At 36.2% G+C, this 27948-nt stretch overlaps 1 protein-coding gene across 3 annotated transcripts in view; it reads right to left on the bottom strand.

Annotated features, from left to right (window-relative positions):
* XRCC4 (X-ray repair cross complementing 4) overlaps positions 1-27948 on the bottom strand; it is a 364483-nt gene that overhangs the window by 335568 nt on the left and 967 nt on the right. Inside the window, exon 2 of one of the 3 annotated variants that reach the window (XM_043976414.1) lies at positions 22048-22187. The exons of the other annotated variants lie outside the window; for them this stretch is intronic. The gene's annotated coding sequence lies outside the window, so the exon portion shown is untranslated. The remainder of the gene's footprint in view (positions 1-22047; positions 22188-27948) is intronic. 3 annotated transcript variants of the gene reach the window in all.

Genomic DNA, 27948 nt, shown 5'->3' with positions numbered 1-27948 from the left:
GTCAAAGAGTTAATATGCAAGTAGTTTAGCAGGATTTTCGTTATGGTAATGAAGGGTGGCACCTGAACATTTTCCCTTTGTTCTAATTCTATGTTCAATCTAGGTAACTAAATATCGAGAAGAAGGATGCTACCACATAACCCATAATTATAGTCTATTTATGGCATTCATTGGCTGCTAGGTAGTGCAGTGTATAGAGCTAAACTTAAGAGTCAAGATCTGAATGGGAATTCTGCCTTAAACCCTTAGTAGCTATGTGATCTTTTTTTTTTTTTTTTTTTTTTTTTTTTTTAGTGAGGCAATTGGGGTTAAGTGACTTGCCCAGGGTCACACAGCTAGTAAGTGTTAAGTGTCTGAAGCCGGATTTGAACTCAGGTACTTCTGACTCCAGGGCCGGTGCTCTATCCACTGTGGCACCTAGCTGCCCCGGCTATGTGATCTTAAGCAAATAATTTTCTTCTTTCAGCCTCAGTTTCTTCAGTTGTAAAACGAGGGAAATAGTAACAAGTACCTCACAGAATTGTTGTGAGAACCAAATAAGACAACATAGGAAAAGTGCTTTGCAAAACTTAAAATACTTTATGAATGCTAGCTATTCGTATTGTTGTTGTTGCCAATTAATGAATTGGCTTCCAAGTCTGCAAACTTGGGAGTTCCACAGAACCTAAACAACCAAGGCCAAACAGATAAAATCCAGGTTCTAAAGCTATGCAGCCTGGAGCACTACCTATTTGACACTGTCTGGAAAATGATTTATAAATTTTTAAGATCTTTAAGATCTATATATTATCAACTGTCATTGTTGTTACTGAATAAAAGCATAATCTTCAAGTGTTGCCGATTTCATTCTAGCACTGCCCATGTAGTAACACCTGGGCACAGAGCATATACTTAAAAATTATACACTAAAAAAAACAAAATTCTAGTTACATGAAAAGGAAAATAATGGTAAACCAATTTACATAAATGCACCAGAGCAGCTTTGCTATGATCTTCTTTCTATGTCACAGGAGCCTGTTTTAGGGGTTACAGTGTTATAATGAGGTCCACTTAGTACTTCTAATAATAAACATCCTTGACAAGATCCAAGACAGATTTGCCTTACAGGGAATTCCACTCTATAACAAGTCATGTTTTAGCAAGCACAAGTGTAGTTAAACCTCATTAACTCAAAACATAAGAGACTGGGGGGAAATAGAGTTTTAATTAACTGGGCTTGGATTACCCAATGTTTTAATTAAAAAGCAAAGAGCATCTGTAGGCTTAGAAATATGAACTGCTTCAAATGATACATTACTCCAATATCAGCCTCCATTTCCATGTAATATCTAAATTCTATGATTTATAACATTTTATAACATTTCAACAGTTTTCCATCTAGTACATTTATTTTTATTGTGACAGGAAATTTAGTATATTTCAATTCTTAATTATCTTCTCTATAATGATTACCTTAATAGACAGGACACCTGGAAAATACACATTTTTAAAAGGTTTATAGTACATAAAGGCCTCACAAGTCCCAGTTTTCTATAAATATTATAGATTACTAAAATGTTTAAAGCTGCAAAGGGGCTAGTGGCACACACCTGTAATCTCTGCTACCAGAGAGGCTGAACTGGCAGATCTCTTGAGAGTTCTGAACTGTAGTGGGCTAAGCCAATCAGGTGTCTACACTAAGACCACCATCAATATGATGAATCCAGAGGAGCACCTCCTGCCGCCCCACCCCCATCCCCACACCAAGCACATACACAGAAGCCACCCACTTGTTAAGGAAGGGGGGAAATGACCTCTGTCAGAAAAAAGCAGGTCAAAGCTCCCACAGGATCAGCCCATAGGCACATGTGCTGTTACAGTTTCAGCCTGAGCAAAACAGGGAAGGGAGGGGAGGGGAGGGAAGGAGAGAAAGAAGGAGGGGGGAAGGCTGAGGTTGAGAGAGAGAAAAACAAGAATATTGTAACGTATTTGTTCTTGTTGTGTAAATTGTATGAGATCATTTACCCTATCCCCCTCATTTTATAAGATAGACATTCATGCATTGGGAGCACATACTGAATTAGCTGCAGCGTTTCAGTATTATCTACAATTCACTGTTACCTTTCCCTGAAAATCAGTGTATCGTAAAAGTGACTATTAGAAATATTATTAAATTATCTTTAAATGCCACTGTTTCATTTGAATTGGTCCTTTTCCTTTTTTGCGATGTGTGTAGATTATTTTAAAATACATGTGTGTATGTATGTACATATTTTAAATATGTGTGTATGTATATAACAAGATATATATTATATAGAATACAATTTTCTAACTAAATATATCTCATTTCCCCAAATGCCTTGAGCATATTTATATGATAATATATGCAATGATTAACAATAACCTGACAGGTGAAACATGTATTTCCTAAACTGGAAAACACAATTCACTGGGATCCCAAGATGTTGAAATGCAGAATGCACAATCTGAAATTTGGCATGTGCCAAGTAATGCCAGGCCAAGGAAAGACTTGCCTTATAAGTCAGCTTCAAAGGTGCAAATATAGTAAAGGCATGCCTAAAAAAACTAGCTTAAGTGCTCTGTGCTTAATTCTGCTGCTCTCAAAATTCAATGATGCTTTGTAACTCTTCTATAGTTTTACAGAATACTTACTATAGCAAAATGTGTTATATTCTACTCACAGTGTGTGTATACTAAAATATACTCAAGTACAAGAGATAAAAGCCATAGGCAGCTGACAACACTATGAAGAGCACTCAGGGGTCTACAGTGTGGAAGATATGAGTTTGAATTCAGCCTCAGTCACTTATTAGCTGTGTGACCCTGGGCAAGACATTCCTCAGTTTCCTCAACTGAAAATGAGGATAATAATAATACCTCAGGGTTGTCCTGAGGGTTGAATGAAATTTTTGTTTTTTTATAAAAAGTGTCTAGTACAGTGCCTGGCATATAGTCAGTACTATATAAATGCTTATTTCCTTTCCTTCCCCTTCGGGTCCTCTAACCAAAAACATGCATGTGACAGCTTGGTAGGACTATCTTCAATCTTATGTCATGAATTTTGATAGACAATTTGCCATATTGCCAGGATTTGGGCTGCAATTTTCCCCCAAATCTGGCTTATTGAAAACCTTCTTGAGGACTGTAACTAGGGTAAATTTTTTGTACTTAATAGTTTGATAGCTATGTAGTGTGTGTGTGTGTGGGGGGGGGTTCCTTTCAAATAGATTTCATTTTAAACATAACATTTATATTAACAATAATAAAAATAATCACTTATTTTTCATGCTTCAGGGTTTTCAAAGCACTTTTCAAAAATATATACATTTTGATCCTCAAAAAGTGCTACTATTCTCCCCATTTATATGTAATGAAACTAAAAATAAGAAACATTAAATGACTTGCCCAGGGTCACACAGCTAGTAAGTGTCTGAGGCAGAATTTTGGTCCAGGATACGAGGCACTTCTTTTATTCAGATATGGATAATCTCTATTCAGATTACTAACTCAATATTGCAAAAAATATTCTTAGCAAGTTATATATTGGGAGTATTAACATAAAACATCTTAAACACAGTCACACTGCTCAATACAGATTCAGAACAAAGATAATGTTAAAACTTAATTAACTTTTTGCCCCTGAGGTTGGCCTCCTTCAGATCAGAAAACCTGAATTTAGTTCTTCTCTCTTTAGCTGGTCTTTGAAGAAACATGTAATGTCACCGAGCCTACAGTTATAATAATTATGTGTTAACAAGTGTGAATTAATCACTTAAAAAGGAACTATTCCACAGACCCAAAATCGGTTAAAGAGAAGCACCTTGCAAAAAAACGACCGTCATAAAACCCCAGCTAGAAACCATTTCTGAATTAATTCAGCTCAGCAATATTTGAGTAGCTACAATGCACAAGGCCCAGTGCTTTAGGGGGTACAAAGATGAGTAAAACATGTCTCTTGATCCAATTATAGAGATTGTAGAGAAAGGGGAGATTAAGTACAGAAACAAGCACAACACAGGCAGAATGTGGCAAGGGCCGTAAAGAAAGATTCAAAGAGAGCTCCAAGATCATTCAGAGGAAGAAAAAAATACCCTAGAGCTCACCTTCAATAACAAGACTTGACTGATATTTACAAAGAAATTTCAGGATTACAAAACACTTTACATGTTGTAATTGCTTGGAACCACCCTATAAGTTAAGTACAACAAGTATTTTTACATGCCCATTTTATAGAAAAGGAAACTGAGATCAGAAGAAGCAGGTTTCAAATCTAGTTGTTCCTGATTTGAGGTCCAGCAGTCCATTCATTACTTCACTTTGCTTCTCAAAATATCTTGTCACAACAACTTCATGAAGTATAATTGCTACATTTTTTTCAAATCAATGAGGAAACAGGTTTATTTGAGCTAAGCTGTAGAGGAAGGATAAGATTTCAATAGATGGGGATAGGCCAAAAGTACATTTCAAGAAAAGGAAACCGTCAAATGCATAGAGTTGCAAAAGTATGGGATACACTCAGTTTCACTGGAGTGTAATGTACATGAAAGTGAAGAGTATAAAATAAAGCATGAATTCTGCTTACTCTTCCTCCTGGCCTCAGGCATGGGGGACAGAGATGAGAGGAGCACCCTCTACTAGAGAGGAGGCTGGCCAGGAATTCAGTGTCTTCAAGATTGAGGTTTCCATGAATCCAGAAAATGGGATAAAAAAAATATGAAGAAGGGACAGCTAGGTGGTACAGTGGATAAAGCACCAGCCCTGTATTCAGGAGGACCTGAGTTCAAATACAGCCTCAGACACTTGATACTTACTAGCTGTGTGACCCTAGACAGGTCACTTATCCCTCATTGCCCCACAAAAAAAAATGAGGAAGATCAGGATAAGGGGAATATTATTAAAGATAGACCAATATCTCTAATATGAAAACAAATAAAATTCTACTTCCCCAAGTGCCCAGAGCACATTATGCAATATTATATGCAATAATTAACAAAAACATGACACATAAAACATGGCAAACACAAATGTGATGAAATATAGAATGCACAACTGAAATATGGTATGTTCCAAGTAACGTTTGACCAAAGAAGAAGTTGTCTTTTATATCAGCTTCAAAGATGCAAATTATAGTAAAGGCAGGCCTGAAAAAATCTAGCTCAAGTGATAGGAATCATCCATGATTGAAATTTGGCAAGACAGACAAGGGGGTAAGGGACCCATAGACATTATGTCACTCTTAAGTAGTCTATCATCTTAGTTTTCTAGACTGTTTTACTAATCTTGTTGACTCATTGAGCTTCAACCCAATATGCTGTCTGACTGCCTCCCCATCTTGTAAAGTGCATTTGTTTTTAACTCAAGTATAAGAATTAGTTATCCCTATTAGATTGCATCGTATTCATCAGCTCAGCCCAATGTTCCAGCCTGTCAAGATCTGTTAGAATCCTGACTTAATTATCCAGCATATTATCCTTCTCTGAACCTTTTATCATCTACGAACTGGATGATAAAAATGTTAAATACATAACCAAGAATGAATTCCTGGGTCACTCCACTGCACGTATCCTGCTAAACTGACTTCTACCCAGTAGTGCCTCCTTTAGGTCCAGTCAATCACCTTGTGCTAAGTCCACCTAACTTTACTATCATACTAGCTCATGTCTTTCTTATCCTTCCACAAGAATAGCACAGCACAGAAGATGATATAAAATACTTTGCTAAAATCCAGATAAGTTATATTTATTTCCTTAATCTACCCACAGGCTAGTAACCCTGTCAAATAAAGGAAATGGCATTAGCTTGATATTTCCTATTCTTAATGAAGACATGTTGGCTCTTCTTTTTCTAGATACTTGCTTTTAAAGGTGTTTCTCTCTTTAAATATTTCCAAAGAAATGTGGTTCAGTTTAATTTAATAACTATTTAGTTGTGTACAGAGTACAATATCTATGCCAGTGAGTAAGGTACAAAGATAAAACAAGATATATTCTGTCTTAATAGAGCTTCCAATCTAGCAGTGAGATATCACACACAATAAGTGGAATACAAATTATAATAGGATGAATGACTGTATGATAGAAGCAGCTATGCAGTGCAGTGGATAGAGTGTCAGGTCTGAAATAATAAGGAAGATTCATCTTAATGAATTCAAATTTGGACTCATATACTTACTGGTTGACCCTACACAAGGCACTTAACCCTATCTGTCTCAGTTTTTCTCATGTGTAAAATGAGCTGGAGAAGGAAATGACAAACCACTCCACTGTCTTTGCCAAGAAACCCCCAAATGGGGTCATAAAGAGTCACATACAACTCAAACAATTGAATAGCAACAACAAAATCATGGCTGTCTTTGGGAATATGACAGGTTGTGAAAACTTACAGTGATTAACAAAATGATTAACAGTAAAATATTTTTTGAAATGCTTACGTAATTCAAATCAATTGTCAGCTTATTATATCCATTTAATTTCATATTCTGTAGGATCAGCAGCAGCCCAGAATGAATTCCCAATGGCATGGGGTTACTCAATAATATTGCTAAAACCACATGAGAATCTGATTATTTTTTCCAATACTGTTGAAAAAATGGTTCTTTTAGACTTTATTTTCTTCCATCAATGTCAGAATATAAAACCCTTATCTAAAAACCTTTTGCTTATATTTGGACTGGTTTGCCCTTAAATGACAATATTTTGAGAGGCAGACTTGGCAAAGTAAGATTCAGTGGTCAAGTCCATTTTTAAGCACTTAGCAGTGGACCACGTGTGATGTTCAAGCATCACATAAGTATTGTAAACCTCAGTATCCTCTCAAATGTTTTCTGAATATCAACTGAGGTTCTCACAAGTTATTTTGTGAAAATATACTATTGAAAGAGGACTTGAAAGTACTTCATTATTCCACTTACTGAAGTCAGCCTCTTATTAAATGTAAAATACAAAGCATCTATGAGTCCACTACTGGTAAGAAGGAGGGGTGTCTTAGAATGTCTTTTAAAATTCAGTAAGACTAACTCAATGGCCTCTTTGCTTTCACCATCTCTGTAAATGAGAGTAGTCAGTCTTAGAATTTTTTTTTTGGTCCCTAGACTACTTGAAGTCTAGTTCTTCAGAAGAACTGATTGATTAGGGCCATAAGAAAGCCAGTGTTTTGTTTCTAAGGGCAATAAAGGTCACACTACTATGTGCACCTCACCCTGTCGGAGCCAGGGATCTGAGACCAGCCTGCAGGTGGGAAAAATTGAGTCCCACCCCAAATTGGTGCATCAGTAGCTTTATTGAGAGGCCAGAACAGTTGAGAATTGAGTAGCTGATCTTTAGCACTTTGTCCCTTTAGTTCTTGGCTTCTCACTCAGAAGAGAAATCAGCTGTTGGCTGGTATGCAATTGATTCCATCTACACTGAACAAATGCCATTCACAGTTGCTTCCGAATAAACAAGACACTTTTAAATAACTTTACAAAGAATGGTGTATGCTCTTTTGGCCTGCGATAAGGATAAAGCAGTAGCCAACTCACTTAGGTCACATAAAGTTAGTTACAACACAGTATCATTGATAACACCGTTCTGAACTTTTGCTTTTATTTGGGGGCTAAGGGATTGTGGGGGGAGAAGGGGTTAGTTATGGCTCCTTTTCAGACTGCTTTTGCTGCAGGTGTTCAAACTTCTGCAGCTCCGTGAGGGAGCCAGACTTAGAGATCAGAAAGGGCTAACTACATGTTTCTAATGGAGCAATTAACTTAAGTGCTCCCTTGTTGAAAAAAAGGAGGCTGATACCTAAAGTGATTTCAGAATAAAAGATTAGCCCAGAGCACATGCTGTTAATAGTCTGTAATTAGATTCCTGGTGTCACTGTTTAGTTTGACCTTAGTTTAAAATAAAAGAAAAGAAAAAGAAAATATAAAGCACAAAACAGAAGATGGGTGAATGCAGTGGTAGTTAATCTTGAATATATCAAATATCCCTCACTTCATTAAAAAAAAAAAATCAAAAGTAGGAATAGATACAATTGGTAGGCAAATATATGGTCAGTAAGCCCAAACCATTCAACCTAAAGCAATAATCATCATGCAATAATTCAGGAAAATAAAGCTATAAATAAAATTAAGAGTTATCTGACTTGCTCAGTATTTATTCTAGGTAACAACAACAACAGTAAAAGGCATGCCTTACCTTCATCTTTCTTAAAGCACATTAAAAATATGATTTTAATGTAATCATTCCTATAGTTTTCATTATGCAAAAGCATTTATACTTACTATATCTGCTCTCTCTAGCTGACCAAAGGAATTATAAACTTATTTGAAAGACCAGATAAAGCATGAGTAATTTTGTACCTCTATTTGTCTCTGTCTTTCCAAAACTATGCATTAGCAAAAAAATTATCAGTAGAGTGAGCTAATATAAAGCCAGAGAAAATTCTTAACTTTCCAAAGATTTTTTACAAGTTGGAATATTCCAAAGCTTAAGGGAAAGGAATGACCCAAATTACAGAATATTTCTGTAGACCTGTTAAAATAATAATTTCTATTAATTTTGAAGCTCACTTAAAAATTCGAGTGTAGATACTTTTTGATACCAGCTTTCCTGAAATATAAAGATATAGCTAATGTTCAAGGGTGTTGATCCCCTACAGCCATTATCCATGCAAGCTAAGAATCTTAGGTTTCAAGGGTCAACAAAGGAGCCTATGAAATAAGGTATAAGGAAAGGTATACTATGAATGAATTCATTACCTTTACTGAGGCATTCATTACCCAGATAAGTACCAAAAAGATACTCTCATTCTAAACTCCTTATTTGCAGTAATTTCTTCTCTGGGATTTATAGAAGGTATTAAAGTGACTCATTTGAATTTCACTTTCACTCTCTCTACTTTCTGTTTTCTTACAGTAGGAGATGTAGGTTAAGAAGCTAAAAAATGAATATCACTGACTAACCTACAAGTCAAATAAAGTTCCTCAAGAAAATGTACAGCCTCCATCTCCAAAATGTTTTTTAAAAATAAAAGATGAGGAGCAGCTAAGTGGTGCAGTGGATAGAGCACTGGCCCTGAAATCAGGAGTACTTGAGTTCAAATCTGACTTCAGATGCTTGACACTTACTAGCTGTGTGACCCTGGGCAAGTCACTTAACCCCAAATGCCTCACCAAAAAAATAAAATAAAATAAAAAATAAAAGATGAACCCACAAACCTTAGTAATATAGTCTCCTAAATGGTCCCTCTATTTCTGCCAACCCTGGCAGTAAGGCTGAGTGAGTATCCATAATGTCTTGGAACATTTTACCAATCTTTCACCAAGGATACTTCAGTTCTAATTACAGAGTTTCAAGTGAGACTGACACTTTTCAGAACCAAAGGAAAACACAAGAGATAAGATAACACCTGAATTGTGTATCAGCTAAACAGCACCCTTACTCAGGAAGAGCTTTAGTAATCTAGATTCTCTAAGTTCTGCCTTTGTTCTTCTCTGTTTTAACTTTTGAACAGCAAAGATGTCACTGTGAAGCACAAGGGATGGATTATCAGACAAATTTGTCTGCTGTCTTTCTGAACTGAAAAAATGTGTTGTGCACAGCTGAAACACTATTAATCTGACTTGTATGGGAAGGGAACGGTGGTTTGTACATACTGAATTCTACCATCTTACCACCTTACTTTAATCACTATTGTACTTCATGGTCTCCCTATTTTCCAACGGTGAGTGAGGAGGTACCTGATAAAGGAATAGGGTGCAAGGAAAGTTGATTTTATTCTGAAACAATGAAAGGGTATTATAATATATCTAAATTACAACCTAATTCTGTATTACAAAAAAAAAAACCTGACAGTACATGATAGGTTTTTATACTTCAAGCTATCCACTTCTGAGTTATCCCATTTCCTTCATTTTCCAGTCTAACCTATTTCCAAGTAATTCTCTATATGTAAGACACAATGGACCCACTACCCCTAGAGTTCTCCTAAAGGTTTCATGCAGACTACTGTCAGTTCTGGATTGTAAGACTTAACAGGAGTCATTGGGCTTTTTAAACAAATCCCATCTCTTCTAGAGGCTCTGAAAGTGACACATCTTTCCAAAGTCCCTGGATCCTCACTCGCAATGCCTGATTAGCACTGCCACCTGGATGTCTCCCAAACTAGACCTGTCCAAACTGAACACATCATCATGCTCCCAAAGCTTGACCTTCTTTTCTGTAAAATAATGCCAAGCTACCTAGTCAGGAATCTCGAGTCACCTCTTATGTTTCCTTCCCCTTCATCCCACAGACCAGGATTTAATCATGTCAGTCTGCCACACCCTCTCCAGTGCCATTCATTGTTTCACAAGTAAAATTATCCTTAACGGGTTTCTTGTCTCCAATCTTCCACCTCCAAGCTGCCCCACTTCTGAATGTACAGCTCTGATTATGTCACTTTGTTTTGCTGCTCAAAAATCTTTATAATGGCTCCATATTGCCTGCCAAATAAAATCCAAACTCCTTATTCACCTAAACTTTTAGCACCCTCTGTAATCCAGCCCCAAGCTCACTTTCCAGTCCTATTTTATAGTACTCCCCTTTTAGTAACTTTAGCCAACTATTTAGTTCCTCACAGAAACCTAAGCTTTTCCCATCTCAGTGCCTTTGCTCATGCTGTTCCTTCTGCCTGAAATGCCCTCTACTCCTCTCTGCCTGTCAAAATCTTTGCATCCTTTCAAAGGCCTTCTCTTCTGTGAAAACAATCTTTCATTCCCCCAGCCAGAAGTAATCTTCTCTGAACTCCCAAAGCATGTTTTCTGTACCTCTCTTTATTGTATTCTCCATTATACTATAGTTATTCTATGCATGTCTTATCTCCCTTGCTAAATTATAAGCCCAACTGAGGGCCTGTCTTATTTATTCCTTTATCCTTTGTGGCATCTTGCAGGTCAATAAATATTCAATAAATGGTAGTTAAGTGCATTACCTCAATGAAGGCAGAAAGACAACAGTAAGAAAAAAAAAGATTAAGAGCAGGAAAACTAGACTGTCTTGCACTGAATAACTATACTTGAAGTGATTCACGAGATCTTCAAAAACACAGGTTTGCTTTTTTTTCTAATCTCTCGAAGCAACTGGCATAATAACACCAACGTTCTTTGAATCACATTTAAATGTGAATGAAATTGTACCTTTTCTTAACATCTCAAATTAAGGGAGATGACTAGAGATTTTGGAATATGGCTGTTTGTCACAGGTTGGGGATTCTATAAGGAGGTATCTTACTGTAGTACATTCAGAGATAGAAGTTGTTCTAGTAGGAAGAGAACTTGCCAAAGGGTGGAGATGGCATTTGTGGGTATAACCGAAACATTTATTAGTTTGAACTACCTAGAGAGTCCTGCCTTATTAAAAAAAAATCGTAAACCCATAATCACACTCTCCCTTCCCATCCAAAGGGCACATTCTCAACAAAACAAAATACCCTTCTCCTAAATAACCTCTTTACCTCATATCAATTCCTTTTCTGACTAGAACACCCTCTTCCACTTCTGAATATGTAACAATGGGATAGCTGCCCATGGTATTCCCACTCTGTGACACACAGTCATATTCCCAAATCCCTAGACACCTCTTTGATTTCAGAACATCCCTTTAATGCCACTCAGCATCTCAGAGTTGTGCTTGGACACTTAAATATATCCCAATGACTATATTTTAAAACTAGGAAAAACAGGAAGGACAGCAAAGCATAATATATGTTGCTTATTGTACAAGCACTTTCCTCTTCCATGATAAATTAGACAACCAGCTTTTCCTTACTATTCAAAGCTGTACCTATGTAGGCTGAAGTTTCTTTTGTTTTGTTTTTTACAGACAAAGATGATTCTGAGCAGGAGAGAGGAGCTTTGGGATTTAAATTCAAAGGCTTAACTATTAGGACTGACTGTTAAACCAATACTGAGTTCTTCAATAACATTCCTCCTAAAACATAAACATAATACTGGCTTCTTAGAATGGTTCATTTAGCCCAATATTTTCTCTCTAAGAGTAACATCAGTGTTTTGGTGGGTTATAACAGCATCTCAGAAAGGTTAAGAAATGAAACCCCAAAATATCTCTGCTTTGTGGTACAATGGAAAGACCACTGAAACCAAAGAACCTGGGTTCAAAAACTTCTTATGACGTTTTTACCATTTTGTGTCCATAGGCAAATCATTAACATCCCAGGGCTCTTCTAAATTGAGGGGGTTGGATTGGATGGTCTCTAAGGCCCCTTCCAGTTCTATATGATCCTAATATCTTGAAAAACAGAAATCATGAAAGTAGCATCACTTTCTTTCTTTTTTTTTTTTTTTTTGTGGGGCAATGGGGGTTAAGTGACTTGCCCAGGATCACACAGCTAGTAAGTGTCAAGTGTCTGAGGCCGGATTTGAACTCAGGTACTCCTGAATCCAAGGCCGATGCTTTATCCACTGATGCCCCGAGTAGCATCACTTTCAACATCAGAAGCCTCAATATTAAGTATTTATCTGCATATTGCATAGGACAACATACAGTAATACAAAATTATACTATATGTTCTTCTAGGAGCTTGTGGTCTATGGCAGCAGAACAAGATGTTTTAAACACGAAGACATTAACAGTAAGAGGCAGCACGGTACTGTGGCTAGAAAGCTGGCCTGAGAATCAGGAAGGCTTGATTAAAGGCCTGCCTCTGAAACTACCTGCATGATCCTGGGCAGGTAATACCATTGCTCAGGGACCCAGCTAATGAGTTACAAAATAGTTGCCTATTTGCATTGGTGGAAGAACAGACATGTTGCCACTATCAATGAATCACAAGTCTGAACAAAAACACCATTATAAAAGGAAAACAAATATCTTTGGAAAAAGAGCAAGTATCTTAACCAGAAGAAATGAACAGTGGTGATCACAACTCTTCCAGTAAATTCAGGAAGGATTCAGGAAGAAATGAGATTTCAAGAGCGAAAATGATGAGATAGGAAAGTTTTAACGAACTTGAGCAAGGAAAACATTCCGTGCACATGGTGCAACTTGACAAAAAGCTCAGTAGATAGATAGTAGAGGGATAAAGGGGCCATTGTGTATAAACTAAGAAGAATTGAAGAAGGCTGATTCCAAGAAGGAAAAAGGAGGAAGAAACATAAAAAGGGTAAAAAAAAATAAAGTATGTGAAGCATCAGGGGTATTACTATTTAAGATTTCTGAAGCATAAGGCTGAGGAACTTGGTCTTAAATTTTAGTATGATAGGAAAGTACAACAAGGTTGAAAGGATGGCACACTAAATATTAGAGGTAACAACATGACTCCAGTTAGGATGACTTGGAAATGGGGAGTACAGAAGGGACAAAATTGCTTTACTAGGAATATATGGCTTTAGGGCTAGGAGGGGCCTTAAACATCACATAATCCAACCTCTTTGTTTTACCAATGAGGAATCCAAGATACAAGGAAGTAATGAGGATTTGCCTAAATCACAGGTGAAATTTTAACCCAGATCCCCATGACTTCAAATCCAGTGCCATTTCTACTACATAACCCTGTCTTACAAAGTGGAGAAGGAGACAGCTGTCAGCATTATATTTCCAAAGCATAGCAATATTATGTATATGTGTATAGTCAGCTATATAGTCAGGTAATACATGAATAGCGTGTTGGACCACATGGAGTCAGAAGACCTGAGTTCAAATCTAGTCTGGTAAACTCACTAGCTGTGGGAACATGGGCAACTTACTTAACCTCTCTCTTCCTCAGTTATCTTATCTATAAAATGGAGGTGATAACAGCACCTACCTCACAGGGTTGTGTAAAGTGCTTTGTAAACCTTAAAGCATTATATAAATGTTAGGTATTACTATTATCATGATGGTGATGATGATCATTATAGCAAAGACATGAGTATTTCACTTCCCTGCCCCAAATTTTTCAGTTCAGTCCTGCCTGTGGCATAAAAGACCACCTCCTCAACATGCCACTTAACGCTCTCTATAATTTGGCTTCAAATGACCTTTCTAATTTATGTGGGAGAACTCCCTTCTCTGCAATGCAGCCAAAGTGCCTTGCTTGATGTACACAAATCATTTCCTTTCCCTCCCCGCTCTGTGCATTTGCATAGATGATCCTTCATCCTTGGAACATACTTCCACCTGGTGTTGAGCTATTAAAGTCCTTCTCAGCTACCAAGACATAGCTCAGGTCCCACCACCTCCAAGGAATACTTTCTAATCCTCTAGAGAAAAAGTGATAGTAATCTCCCACTACCATGTCAAATTTTCCTAGAGCACTATTGATCTCTCCTTTGCAAGTATCACATTCTACTATGCATCATTCTTATTTGTTTACATAATGAATCCTTACTATATTTAAGTTTTATGCATAATAGAAGTAATACAAAACATAACTCATAAAAGTAGGGTCAAAAGTATAAATTACTGATTTAGAGTTATGGTTTTAAGAATGGCTATACCACAAAACAGTTTAATCAACTTTTTATGGCCACAATTTAGAAGTTAAATTTCTAAGTCAAGTTCAAAAAAAGTGCAAAGAAAAAAAACATCTACAAATGCCCTCAGGGATCCTGGCAAACTAGAAACCATAATGAAGTCATCAACAGTCTTCAAATATAAAATTATCAAGAATAATTCTTCCATTCCAGGGAATTTGGAAACATTTTAGAAAGTCCAAGGAGTGGCTTTATCCTTATCATTCCATTCCTGATAAGACCTAATGGGAAATTACAAAGTACCCTACAAACAAATAAAGCTACTTTGTGTGATGTTAAAAAGTCTATTTAAGTAATAAAAAATAAAGATGCTGACATACATAAGAGTCAAGTTTCTCTTAGTATCCACTGGTTCACAGGAAAAAACAAAACAAAACAAAACAAAACTCTTCTATGAGGTTGAAATGAAAATAAATGACCCCAACCTGATGGATTTCAGTTGGGAAAATGCCACTTCAGTTAATCAATAAGCACTGAATCATGGTGGTCAACATAGCACAAAGAAAACCAGAAAAAACCAAGTGACTGAATTTTAATCCTAGCTTCAAACGGGGATAATTACAGGCAAGCCCCTTAACTTCTCTGGAGCTCAGTTTCCTCATTTTAAAATATTGGTGATAAGTAGTACCTAAAAAATTCCTCAAAATGTTGTTTGTTTAATTTTTGTGGGGCAATGAGGGTTAAGTGACTTGCCCAGGGTCACAGTATCCAGGGTCTGAGGCCGGATTTGAACTCAGGTCCTCCTGAGTTTTAACCACTGTGCCACCTAGCTGCCCTCAAAATGTTTTTGTTTCTTTTTTAAATTTTTTTAAATTTTATTTTTTGGGGGTGAGGCAATTGGGGTTAAGTGATTTGCCCAGAGTCTCACACCTAGTAAGTGTTAAGTGTCTGAGGCTGGATCGGAACTCAGGTCCTCCTGAATCCAGGGCCAGTGCTCTATCTACTGTACCACCTAAAAACATTGTTTTTAAGAAAGAATTATGGGGCAGCTAGGTGGCATAGTGGATAAAGCACCGGCCCTGGATTCAGGAGGACCTGAGTTCAAATCTGGCCTCAGACCCTTGACACTTACTAGCTGTGTGACCCTAGGCAAGTCACTTAACCTTCAATGCCCCACCAAAAAACAAAAAATATGCAAAGTATAAAGGGTGACAAAAATGCATATTATTGTTGTTACTATTATTAATAATTACTGAGCAGTGTGCCAGGCACAACATTTTTATAAAAAGATGAAAGACATGGTCCCTTGCCTTCAGCAACTTATACTCTTGTTCATTAGACAAAATGGATAATGTGAAAAAAATTATCAATAGTGACAGACAGTACATAAATACCACAGGGGTGGCACAGATAAACACATGCACTAGCCATACAATTAGAAGGAAATTAATTTCAAAGATATAGCCAAAAACATTTTAAATAATTATTCTACATTTTTACAGTTAAAATATTTGGGAACTAAATTATCAAAAGAAGGTATGAGAAAGGTGGTGAAAGAGAGAATGTTCATATAAGAAGCTGAAAGTGACAGCTCTTAATAACACCAAATACTCAGCTATTTCTCTAAGTAAAATGCAGCCTCCCAACTCATACGGTTTACATTTTATAATCTGACACAATAACTTGCTACTTAATTCATTCTACCTCTGTGTGTGTTGTACCTTGACTAGAAATATTAATATAAAGAACTCGATTTTATCAGAGCTTTCTCTTTAAGAAAGGATACAAAGAAAGGCAAAATCACTGCTCCTGCTGTTGAGAAGCTCACATTCTAATGGGAGACACAACATGCCAACAACTATACACATAAAATATATACAGTGTAAATGAGAGGTAATCTCAGAAGGAAGGCACTGACAAGGGGGGGGGGAGGGGGGGGAGGCCGGGAAAGTGCTGCAAAAGGCTTATTGAAGATGGAATTTTGACAGAGACTTGAAAGAAGTCAGGAAGCAGAAAGCCAAGGGACATAAAAAAGATAAGAAATAACTTGTGTTTATAAGTTTTTAACTTAAGAGAGGGTACTGGAAAGACATAAAAAGAAAGCTCTCTACCACACTTATCCTACACTTGCATGTGCTCATGTTCTCAATGCCTAGAATGCTCTCCTCACAATCTTTTCTTTCTATCACAATTCTCTGAAATACCACTTCTCTTAGACTTCCCTTTATCCTTCAGGCAGTAATGACTTCTCTTTTAAATCTGACGTAGGCCATACCTTACACCTCTCTTACATATGTATGTATTTTTGTATTATAATTATTTGTGTGTGTGTTGTTATCCTAATAGACTTTAATATTTGTGGAGGCAGAGACCCAGTCTTTTCTATACTTTGTTTTTCCTTCAGTTGCTACAACATGGTACATGGTACATGGTTCATCAGTGTTCATTCAGTTGAAATGAACTATCTTATTACATGAATTGGTGGATGGCAATTCAATTTAAGTGGCTAAACTTTAGTTGGCTTAGAAAAATGTAAGCTATCTCTCGCTTTGGAGCAAGATAACTTTAGGAAGCAAATATAGAGACCCTATGAAAGATGTGACCTTTTGAAACTGATATTCTTTTATGCATTTCTAAGAAAACATTAGAATAGTAAAGCATGTAGAAAGAAAACACCCTCATAGTGAATAGGTCTTTATTTCAGAATAGATTATCCCATGTCATTATTTCACAATTCCACACATTAATAACTAGTTGGGTGGTCAGTCCATTGAATTAGTACATTGGAATATATATAAGGGTCAGGCACTGCAGATGGACAATGAACTGGGCCCAGAATTGAATAATAGGAAGAAAGCAGACTGGATTGTATTTGAGAAATTGCACAATTCTCCTAACTATCCCAAGATGCTCTTTAGGGAAAAAGAGTCATCTTTTTAAGACAAATGTTTACCCATTGATGCTACAGTGTTATAAATCTTAGAACACCACAATCTCCTAAGACTAAAAGTTGCAGAAGAACTAAAGGGCAAAAGAAAGATGCATGCATGGTAAGCACCAATAGGCTTCAATAATGGCTTAGGCTCAAAAAGTGGCTTACTATCAGGGAGGAAATACACAGTGGAAAACCATAGTTGGCTAGTCATCTGGCAAGAGCAAGGGATAACAGATGGACTCCAATGGTTCCACGTGAAGAAAAAAAAAAAAACACTTTGAGAATGGCCTTCAGCACACTGCAAGGCTACCCAATGGAGAATCATGGAAGAACGCAGATAGAAACTGTACACATGGATGAGTTGCAATTGCACCAACAGAGGTATGATTTGTTAAGAAGCTTAATGTGGTTATAAAGTGAATCTATACATTTTGAAATGCTCTCTCAATGTTTTATCATGGAACAAACATGGTTTACCCATAAATTATCAGGCATATGAAAAGCTGACAAAAAACAAAGAAAAAATAACCCAAAAAACCATAGCACATGGACCCCAATGACACTTATCATCTCTGAACTTATGAATCATAGGAAAAAGAACTTGGACTTTATAGGATCACAGGAGTTAGAGACAAATGAGGCCTGAAGTTCCTGTATTGACCAAACAAATTGTTAAAGAGATAATAGTGAAGGACTAGTTAATTTTTGAGAGGGAACTAAAAGCAGAAGGCCCTATTATTAGTGAAAACTAGGAGAAAATAAATAGCACATTTAGACAAGGTTATTTAAGGACAAGATGAGAAAAGATCAAAGAACTATTGACATGTTACACTGAGTTTTATTTACCTCGTTCAGTTTTTAAGCTATTAATAAAGACAGAATTTTATTCTTGTTTACCTTAATGGACATAGTATATTAATACTTTTTAAGTAGCCACCATGTACAAGATATACTTTATACATAAAATTAGAAGGCACTCTCAACTTAAAATCACAAACTCTCCAAAATTAAAAGAAAGAATCTTTTGAAAAGAAGAAGCAGTTTTATCAGTAAAGGATGTAACTGAAGAAAGAGATCTCAGAAAGATGCTTTGAGAGAACTTTGTATGAGTACAAAAGACTGGCAGGGGAGAGGTAGTTAAAATAATAAGAATGCCCATTTAAAGAAGAGTGATATAAATTCAAGCCAAGACAAATTATTCAAATATATAAATTGAGTCGCTACCTGATAAAACATATTTTTGTATTATTCAAGGAATATCTCTGCCTGGGATTTATAACATTTTATCTAGAAAGTAGGCACAGGTGATCAAAAATATCATATATTATATTTTTCCCACTTGTCTACAGCACTGAAAAAGAATATGTGGCTTATAAGATCCTTCTGTGAATCTGCCCTCTATGATTTATTTCATGTCTAACTGACTTTCTCTGTAAAACCAAATATATAATATAAAACCTAATTTTTCATTTTCAATATTTCTTCTCTGTAGCCCATATTATGAAATCTAGGATCATTTTGTATTAATACATTTAAGTTTTCAATTTATTAAGCAAAATTAATGCATTGTAAGTATGTCTGGATTAGGTTTTATTTATACCAATGAATCAGCTTATATTTTGAAATTTTTAATTAGAATATTATGTTCAAGTCCATCTATAAGTAGATGAAATGCATCTAGCTAGGATAAGTAAGATGTTTTAATTTTACGATTTAAAATGTTTCCATTTTTTTCTATCTTGTACTAAAAGATCTTTTCTAAAGTTAACAAAATAATCACTGGTATTGACAGTTGTCTCTACTGATCCAATTGACAAAACCACTTTAAGCATTCTTTACGTCAAATGTTTTCTCCTAAGACATACAACTATTGTTAAACATAACATCACTTCATTACAACTAAATTACAAAAATTTCATACAATGTATCATTTTCACTTTACACAGGAAGTCATCAAGCTTAAAATGTAATTGGTTCCAATAAACCACACCTAAGGCAAAATATGATGTTTTGAATCCTAGTGCAGAATTTTATATTTTCCCTATTCAGTTTCATGGAGTGTATGAAGTGGTAAAGGAGGACTAGCACCTCTGCTATGAGAGCTTGCCAAGCCCTTTTTAAGGCTGCTCATCCACCTTTGGTATCCAACTGGTCAATCTCACCTGTGGCTCCAAGAAACTATCATATATAACAGTAAAACCATCTCAGCAAAGGGGCTAAACCTGGGTAGCAAACAGGCCTCAAAACTGTCAGTGAATTAGGGTGGGGAGGGTGTCTACCCCAAGGAAGTGAAGATCCCCCCACCCAGTGAAATGGGGAGATGAGAACAATTTGTTCAAATTGCCATTGGGTAGCTGAAGCAGGTACTATGGAGTGTTTCGGACTTTGATGACGCTGGAATAGAGTGAGGCTGACAACTTTGTGCAATTCTGCCTTATTTAAAACGAATTCACACAAAGTCAAAACATGATCCTGTAATGCCACTGATTCTCTTTGAAAATTAAGGACAAACAATAACATTCAGTTTCATATTATTAGATTTAGTCCATCATTCTAGACATGAAGATATTTCCGGATCTTGGTTTTTGTTTTTGTTTTTCTGGGGGTGGGGGTTGTTTGTTGCTTTTTGTCACTGAAACCTATTGGCTATCCATCTTAGCTTCATGTCATCTATAAATGTTGTAGGCATGCCATCTAAAATTTTTTCAATTATGTTATTGAAAACTATTGTGCCTTGAATAGTATCAACAACATAGACAAATGTACCCTATACTTGATAAACAACATGATGAACCAGTAAGCAAGGATAGTGATGGTGACTAAAGTGGACTATAAGGAAAATACACAATCACAATTAGTCTGGAGAGGTTTGATCTCTGAAGAAGATACACAAATTAGTTTGGGATGTGCTCGGGTCGTATCAAACCCCCACAATTTAAGAGGTTTATTAATACATTAATTTCAAGATCTAGTGGTTTATCTCAGTAGTATCCTCACTTATTCCCTAACAGGTAAATCTGGTCTAAATTATCCTCCTGTGCCTATCCCAGAAAAAAAAGACTCACCAAATCTGAGAAGATGGTATTCTCAGGGTAAAGTATGAGAGAGAAAGGGTAGCAATAAGCTAGACAGATCAATTTTTAAAATGTTTAATTTGAAAAAAAATAATAAATGTTTTAAAAGAGGCACTCATAATTTCCATGGAAGAAATTCAGTGATAAAATAGTCACATCACATCATGCCTAGATTCTCCACTTTGACAGCACCTCTCACCAGTCTGCTGAAGCATCCTTGGGCTTTCCAGCAGAGACCAGAGGCAGAAGGCCTCATATAAAATGAAACTGCTATTTAAACTTCTGTAAGTTCATAGAAAGTTAGTTTCTGGAAGTAGAACTATGATGAAATAGAAGGAAGCAATACAGTTGAGCTCTTGTCCAAAATTCCCCCAAACAGATCTATAAAATGCACCAGACAAAATCTTGTTGGAAAAATCCTAAAACAAACAAACAACAAAAAAAACCCCACATACAGTGAGTCCTTTGTCCAATCCAGGTAGAGAGGCCCCTGGCTGGTATACCAAAAAAAGGAAGAAGTTCAAAAGGCAGCAGCAGCAGTGTGGCTAGGCCCCAAGCTCAGAGCAGGTTCTGATTTCTAGCTTCTAGCCCAGCTCACAGAGAAATAATCAAGGCAGGACACCCAGATCAAAGAGGAGTCTACAATTCTGCCACTTTAAAACAAGAATTATTCTAAAACATATAAAAGCAATGCCTCAGGGAAAAATAAAACATAACGGGTACAAACAACTAGAATTACTAAAAGAGATAAATAATATTTAAAAGAGTTTTAAAATGTTTTTATAAATGGCATGAGAGTACCTGAAGGAAAAAAATGGTAAGAAATGAGAGGAAAGAAAGAAAATATTAGAAAGGTAATTACAACTTTGTCCAAGAAGTTCAAAACCTCGTCCAAGCAACCAACTCCCTGAAAATTCAAATAAACCAAATAGAAGCTAATGATGTCATAAAGAAACAAGAAATATAAAAACAAACTCAAAAGGCTGAAAAAATGGAAGAAAATGTAAGCTATCTTATAGAAAAAACAACTGTCCTGGAAAAAAAAAGTTCATAGGGAAAAAATTAAGAATAATTGGATTATCTGAATACCATGTAAGAGCCTATATATCCTATTTCAAGAAATTTTAAAAGAAAACAATCCAGATCTCTTAAAAACAAAGGGCAAATTAGAAATAGAATCTACTGGATGGCTCCTGAAAGAAATACAAAAGTAAAAACTCTCAGGACCATCACAACCAAAATCTAGAGCTTCCATGTTAAAAACAAAAATACTACAAGCAAACAAAAAGGAAGAATTCAAGTCTAGAAGAGCCACAGGATCATGTACAATTTAGCAGGTACCACTGTAACTCAGCACAGAACTTGGAATATAACATTCCAGAAGGCAAAGGATATAGACTTATGATCAAGAATAACTTAACCAACAAAACGTAATATAATCTTACAGTAGGAAAAAAATGGATCTTTAATGAGAGGACTTTGAAACATTTCTTGAATTTTAATAGATAAGCGCTTCAGGGAAACTTGGAAGTTCAAACACAGGAGTGAAAAGAAGTATAAACACGAATGAACAATGACAAAAGACTAAACAAGGATAAACTGCTTACATTTAAATATAGCAAGATGATATGTGTGTCCCCTCCAAACCCCATCATCATCATCATCATCATCATCATCATCATCATCATCATCATCAAGGGAGTTCAATAGACAAGGCCTAGGAGTGGTTCTATTGGGTCTTGATGATCTTAAGAAAAGAAAGATAAGAGAAAGGAAAAGGAATACACTGGAGGAAGACTGAGAAGGAAAATGGTTAGGGAAAATTAGCTCATATAAACAGGGTACACAATTAGACACCTAATCAAACAAGGAGGAGGTGAGGGGTGGGGCAGCTGACACTTGAATCTTATGCTTATCTGAACTAGTCAAAAGAAAGAAGAATACAGATATACACACTTTATACAAAAATCTATTTCAATGGATAAAAAAATCCAAGAAAACAAAGAGGAAAGGGGAGTGGAGTTGAAGGCGGAATTAGTCTTAAGCAAAACAAATTCTAAGGATGTACAAAACCATTTATAGCTCTTTTTGGGTGACAAAGGATGGAAATCTGAAGGAATGCCCACAAATTGGGGAATGCCTGAATAATTGATGGTATATAAAAGTGATGGAATACTATTGTACGGAATTCTTATTAGCATAATGCCCAACCAAGACACCAGAGGACAAATGATGAAATATGGTACCCACCTTGTGATAGAGAGGTGAGAGACTCAGAATGCAGAATGAGATAAAATATTTTTTAGACATGGTAAACATGAAAATGTTTTGATTAATTTTACATGTCTGTAATATGTTTTCTTTTTCTTGTGTCCTCAGGTTAGGGGGTTGGGGCGGAGATTAAGTTCAAGGCTGAGAAAACAAATTTTAGCTGATTTTTTTTAAGTCATTTACTGAGATGAATGCATCTAACATATAGCTATGAAAATTGTCACACTGAATTTTTCCATGCCTCAGCCCTGTGAATGCTTCTCCTTTAAGTAGACCAACACAAAAATAACAATAATAATAATAATTATATAATCTGGTAAAAAGAAGTTGTCAGCAGTCAAAGCTATATTTAAGCCATGGATGTACCTCCTTGAATGGAAGTGAAAGGTGCCCTTATCAATGTCCACATTGACAAGGAAAACCTAGAGTACCTTCAGACTATTCAAAAGATAAATTGATGGCAGGTCCACACCTTTTTTCAATAGATTCAACTTCATTATCACTTAGATTCTTAAACATTGGTATTAGCACTGTGTAATCAGATAATTGGTCAGCACCATGGTCAGCAGTAGTTGTTATACATAGACTCCCAAAGGGAAAAAGTTAAGCATCTCAATGAAAAGGCCTTTGATCTTTCAATGAAAGAACCCAAGGTCATTTTCTCTGACCACTTGGAGGAAATTTAGAGAAACAACTCCCTGGCTAAATTCAGGTTCAAATTAAATGCTTACTATCCTGTATACCTTTGCAGTTTTAATTACTTCATAATTTTATTTTTATTTTACTTTATGCCAAAAAATAAATAACCCAAATCTCTCATTTATAATGTAAGGTCCTTAAAAATAGAAAATATTTCTGTTTTTGTATTTATATCCCAAGCACCTAGTTAGAGCACATAATTAGAGCTGCCCCAGGACCAGAAACTGCAATCTTCCTCCTCACTTCAGCATTCTCTACACAATTCCCCTCTTCCAGGACTTTCTCCAATATATCAGAGCAAGGCTGATGCCCCAAGCCAGATGCCATGCACCTCCTAGCTTCTAAAGGTTCCCAGGGTCTTCTTCAACATTGGGCCTACCAGTTACTGCAGTTCTGACTCTACAATGAAAATACTCCTTTTCCATCTTAAACCTTTTTTCCCTCATATTCCATCTCTTGGAACTCATTGAGACCTGACCCCATCCTGATGACACTGCTTCCTTTGCCACTCTTTCCAGGACCGACTATATTACCTCTGCTACCTCAAAGTCACTAACTATTGTGGGGAAGACAGAATACTTCTTGCTGTGCCTTGCCACTTTGAGACTCTCCCACTATCCCAATCTTTCAGTAACCATTTTTCCTTTGATGTTCACACTATTCAAATCTATTTCCCAGTCCAAATCCTGGCAGCTATTATCTTAAGTCCCTCAAGACATTTTCCTTCCTTCCTCAAATAGTTCAGTTCCTGGCTCATAATCTCTCTCTCAACCCCAACTACTGCACCCATAAAGGGGATTTCAAGAGGCATATTAATGCCCCATCAAATAACACAACTTCCCCATTCCTTAACCAACTCAATTCCCAGACTATGTTTCCACTATATCTTAATCTTAACCACACATAATGTCATAACTTTGATCTTGTCATCCATGTTCATGAACTCAGAAATTCCTTTATCTGATCCTAATCTTTTATCATTAAGCCTCTCTTTATGACGTACAAACCCTAACCCCATTCTTTGTTGTCACCATGACCTTTATTTCTTCTTCCTTTCGGTTCTTTTCCAGGCCATCACCCCAGCACTGGCTACATTTGCCTTCTTTCCCTACTTCAACCTCTTGGTGAACCAGTTCAACTCTATGCTATCCTCTATTCTCAAATCCTTTGTCCCCTTGTCCTATAACAAATCCTTGTCATATAGCCAAACCTCAATGCTGGATTGCTAACACTATCCACTTCTTTGACTTATTCACATGTCATTGAACAGAGCAGGAAGAAAATGCAAAAATATGCCAGTTACATTACAAATTCATGTTATTCAATTTCAGTTGGGCTCTCACTACAATATTTCTCCTTATTTCTAATAAATTAGCTAGCCCACTCTCCATATGAGCTTTTTCTATACCTTTTTGTCTTTCTTCAATCCTCCTGCAGCAACTCCCTCATCCTCTCAACTGAGGGCCTTGCTTCATACCTCACTGACAAGAATGAAGCCATCGACAAAGATAGACGCCCCTCTTCTCCCTTTCTCATTTCACATCAATCATGCATTCTCGACACTATTTCCTCCTTTAATTCTGTCTTGGATGATAAGATGCCCCTTCTCCTTGACAAGGTCAATTCCTCCACAAAGCACATCCTTGATCCCATCCTTTCTTATCTTCTCCAACAACTGCCCCTTCTATCTTCCCGATTCTCAATCTTTCACACCTGCTTACAGATACATCCATGTGTTTCCCATCCTTAAACAAAAGAAAACCCTCACATGGAATGACCATCCCGGATACCTATCATTCTATATCTCTCCATCCTTTTGTAGCTAAACTCTTTGAGAAAGCCATTCTACACTGGGTGGCTCCACGTCTCTTCTTACCTTTTTAATATATTATTTTCCCCCAATTATATGTAAAAACAATTTTCAACATTTTTTTTTTAATTGTGAGTTCCAAATTCTCACCCTTTCTCCCTCCCCATCCCTGAGGTGGAAGCAATTTGATCTAAGTTATACATGTGTAACCATGCAAAATATGTTTCTGTATTAGTCATGTTTTGAAAGAAAACAAAAAAAAACATGAAAAAGAGTCCAAAATAGTATGCTTCAATCTGCATTCAGACTCCATCAGTTCTTTCTTTTTAAAATTTTTTTTAACAGTTCTTTCTCTGAAGATGTTTAGCATTTTTCATCATTAGTCCTTTGGGATTATTTTAGATTATTATATTGCTGAAAATAGCTGCTATTCACAGTTGATCAAAGCATAGTATTGCAGTTACCATGTACAATGTTCTCCTGTTTGTGCTTACTTCACTTTGCTTCAGTTTGTGTAATTCTTCCCAAGCTTTTCTGAAATCATCCTGCTTGTTATTTCTTATAGCACAATAATACTCCATTACAATAATATACCACTTGCAGGGCAGCTAGGTGGCTCAGTGGATAAAGCATCGGCCCTGGATTCAGGAGGATCTGAGTTCAAATCCGGCCTCAGACACTTGACACTTACTAGCTGTGTGACCCTGGGCAAGTCACTTAACCCTTATTGCCCATGCAAAAAGTGTGTATGTGTGTGTGTGTGTGTGTGTGTGTATACCACTTGTTCTGCTATTCCCTAATTAATGGGTATACCCTCAATTTTCAATTTTGTGCTACTACAAAAAGAGCTAGTATAAATATTTTGTGCAAATAGGTCCTTTTCCTTTTTTTTAGATGTCTTTGGGATACAGATCTAGCAATGATATTGCTTCATCAAAGAGTATTTACAGTTTGAATACCCTTTCAGCATAGTTCTAAATTGCTCTCCAGAATGATTGTATCAGTTCACAACTCTATTAAGAATGCATTAGTGTCCCACTTTTCCCATATCCCCTCCAGCATTTATCATTTTCCTTTCCTAGCCAATCTGATAGGTATAAGGTGGTACCTCAGAGTTGTTTTAATTTACATTTCGCTAATCATTAGTGATGTAGAACATTTTTTTCATATGACTATAGATAGATTTGATTTCTTCATCTTAAAATTGCTTGTTCATACCCTTTAACCACTTGTCAATTGGAACATGACTTACTTATACATTTGACTCAGTTTTTTATATATTTGAGGCCTTGCTACAAAAAAAAAATTCCCAGCATTCTGCTTTCCTTCTAATCTTGGTTGTAGTACTAGTTTCATTTGTGGAAAAAAACCTTTAAATATAATTTAATATAATCAAAATTATCCATTTTACAATCTTGTAATGCTCTCTCTCTCTCTTGTTTGGTTGAAAATTCTTCCCTTCTCCTTAAATCTGACAGGTAAACTATTCTTTGATCTCCTAATTTATTTATGGTATCATCTTTTGTCTAAATCATATACTCATTTTGACCTTATCTTGGTATATGGTGTAAGATGTTGGTGTATTCATAATTTCTGCCATACTGTTTTCCAATTTTCCCAGAAGTTTTTGTCAAACAGTGAGTTCTTGTCCCAAAAGCTTAGGCCTTTGGATTTATCAAACACTAGATTACTATGGTCATTTACCACTGTATATTATGTAGCTAATCTAGTCCACTGATCTGCCACTCTATTTCTTAGCCAGTTCCTGATTGCTTTGATGATTACTGCTTTATAATATGGTTTGAGATCTGCTATGCCTAGGGCATCTTCTTTCACATTTTTTTTCATTAATTGCCTTGATATTCTTGACCTTTTGTTCTTCCAGATGAATTTATTACTTTTTCTAATTCTATAAAATAATTTTGGCAGTTTAATTGATATAATACTGAATAAGTAATTCTCACTCTCTTCTATACTCTCCACAATGTGGCTTTCTAATATATCATTCAAGTAAAACTTCTCTCTGCAGTTACCAATGATTTAATTGCCAAATCTAAACACCCTTTCTATTTTCATCTTTCTTAACCTCTCTGCAACAGCTGACATTGTTGAATACCTCCTCCTCAACGGTCTCCTAAGTTTTCATAACATTGTTCTCTCATATTTCTTTCCCTTCTTTACTGACCACTCTTCACTCTCCTTTGCTGGATTTCTATCTCTGTTAACATCGACTAAATGTGGGTGTCCCCCAAGTCTCTGTACTGAGCTTTCTTCTCTTTTCCTTCTATAGAATCTCACTTGGTGATCTTCATCACCAATTATCAATTCAATTATCAGCTATGCAGATAATTTGTATACCTATATATCCAGTCCTCAGCTATTTCCATAGCTCTATTTCCACATCACCAACTACCTTTTAGACATTTTGAACTAAATGTGCTTATAGACATCTCAAATTCAACATGTCTAAAACAGTTATCTTTCCCCCTAAAATATACATCTTCTGAAATTCCTTATAACTGTTGAGGACAGTACCACCTTGATAGTCACTCAAATTCGGAATCTCATCGCAAGTCTGTACTCTTTAGTCCCAATCACGCCCCCACCCTATTGCTGAATCCTGTCAATTCTTCTAGGTTTTTTCATACCGTCATTCCCCTTCTCTTGACTTCCTATTACTTCTGGGATGGGATAAAAAGTCTTGTTTGGCATTTAAAGCCATTAGTAA

The sequence above is a fragment of the Dromiciops gliroides genome, chromosome 1, assembly GCF_019393635.1.
Source record: "Dromiciops gliroides isolate mDroGli1 chromosome 1, mDroGli1.pri, whole genome shotgun sequence".
Lineage (NCBI taxonomy): Eukaryota > Metazoa > Chordata > Mammalia > Microbiotheria > Microbiotheriidae > Dromiciops > Dromiciops gliroides.
The sequence above is the reverse complement of the archived record's forward strand: the minus strand, read 5'-3'. Positions and strand labels throughout refer to the sequence as shown.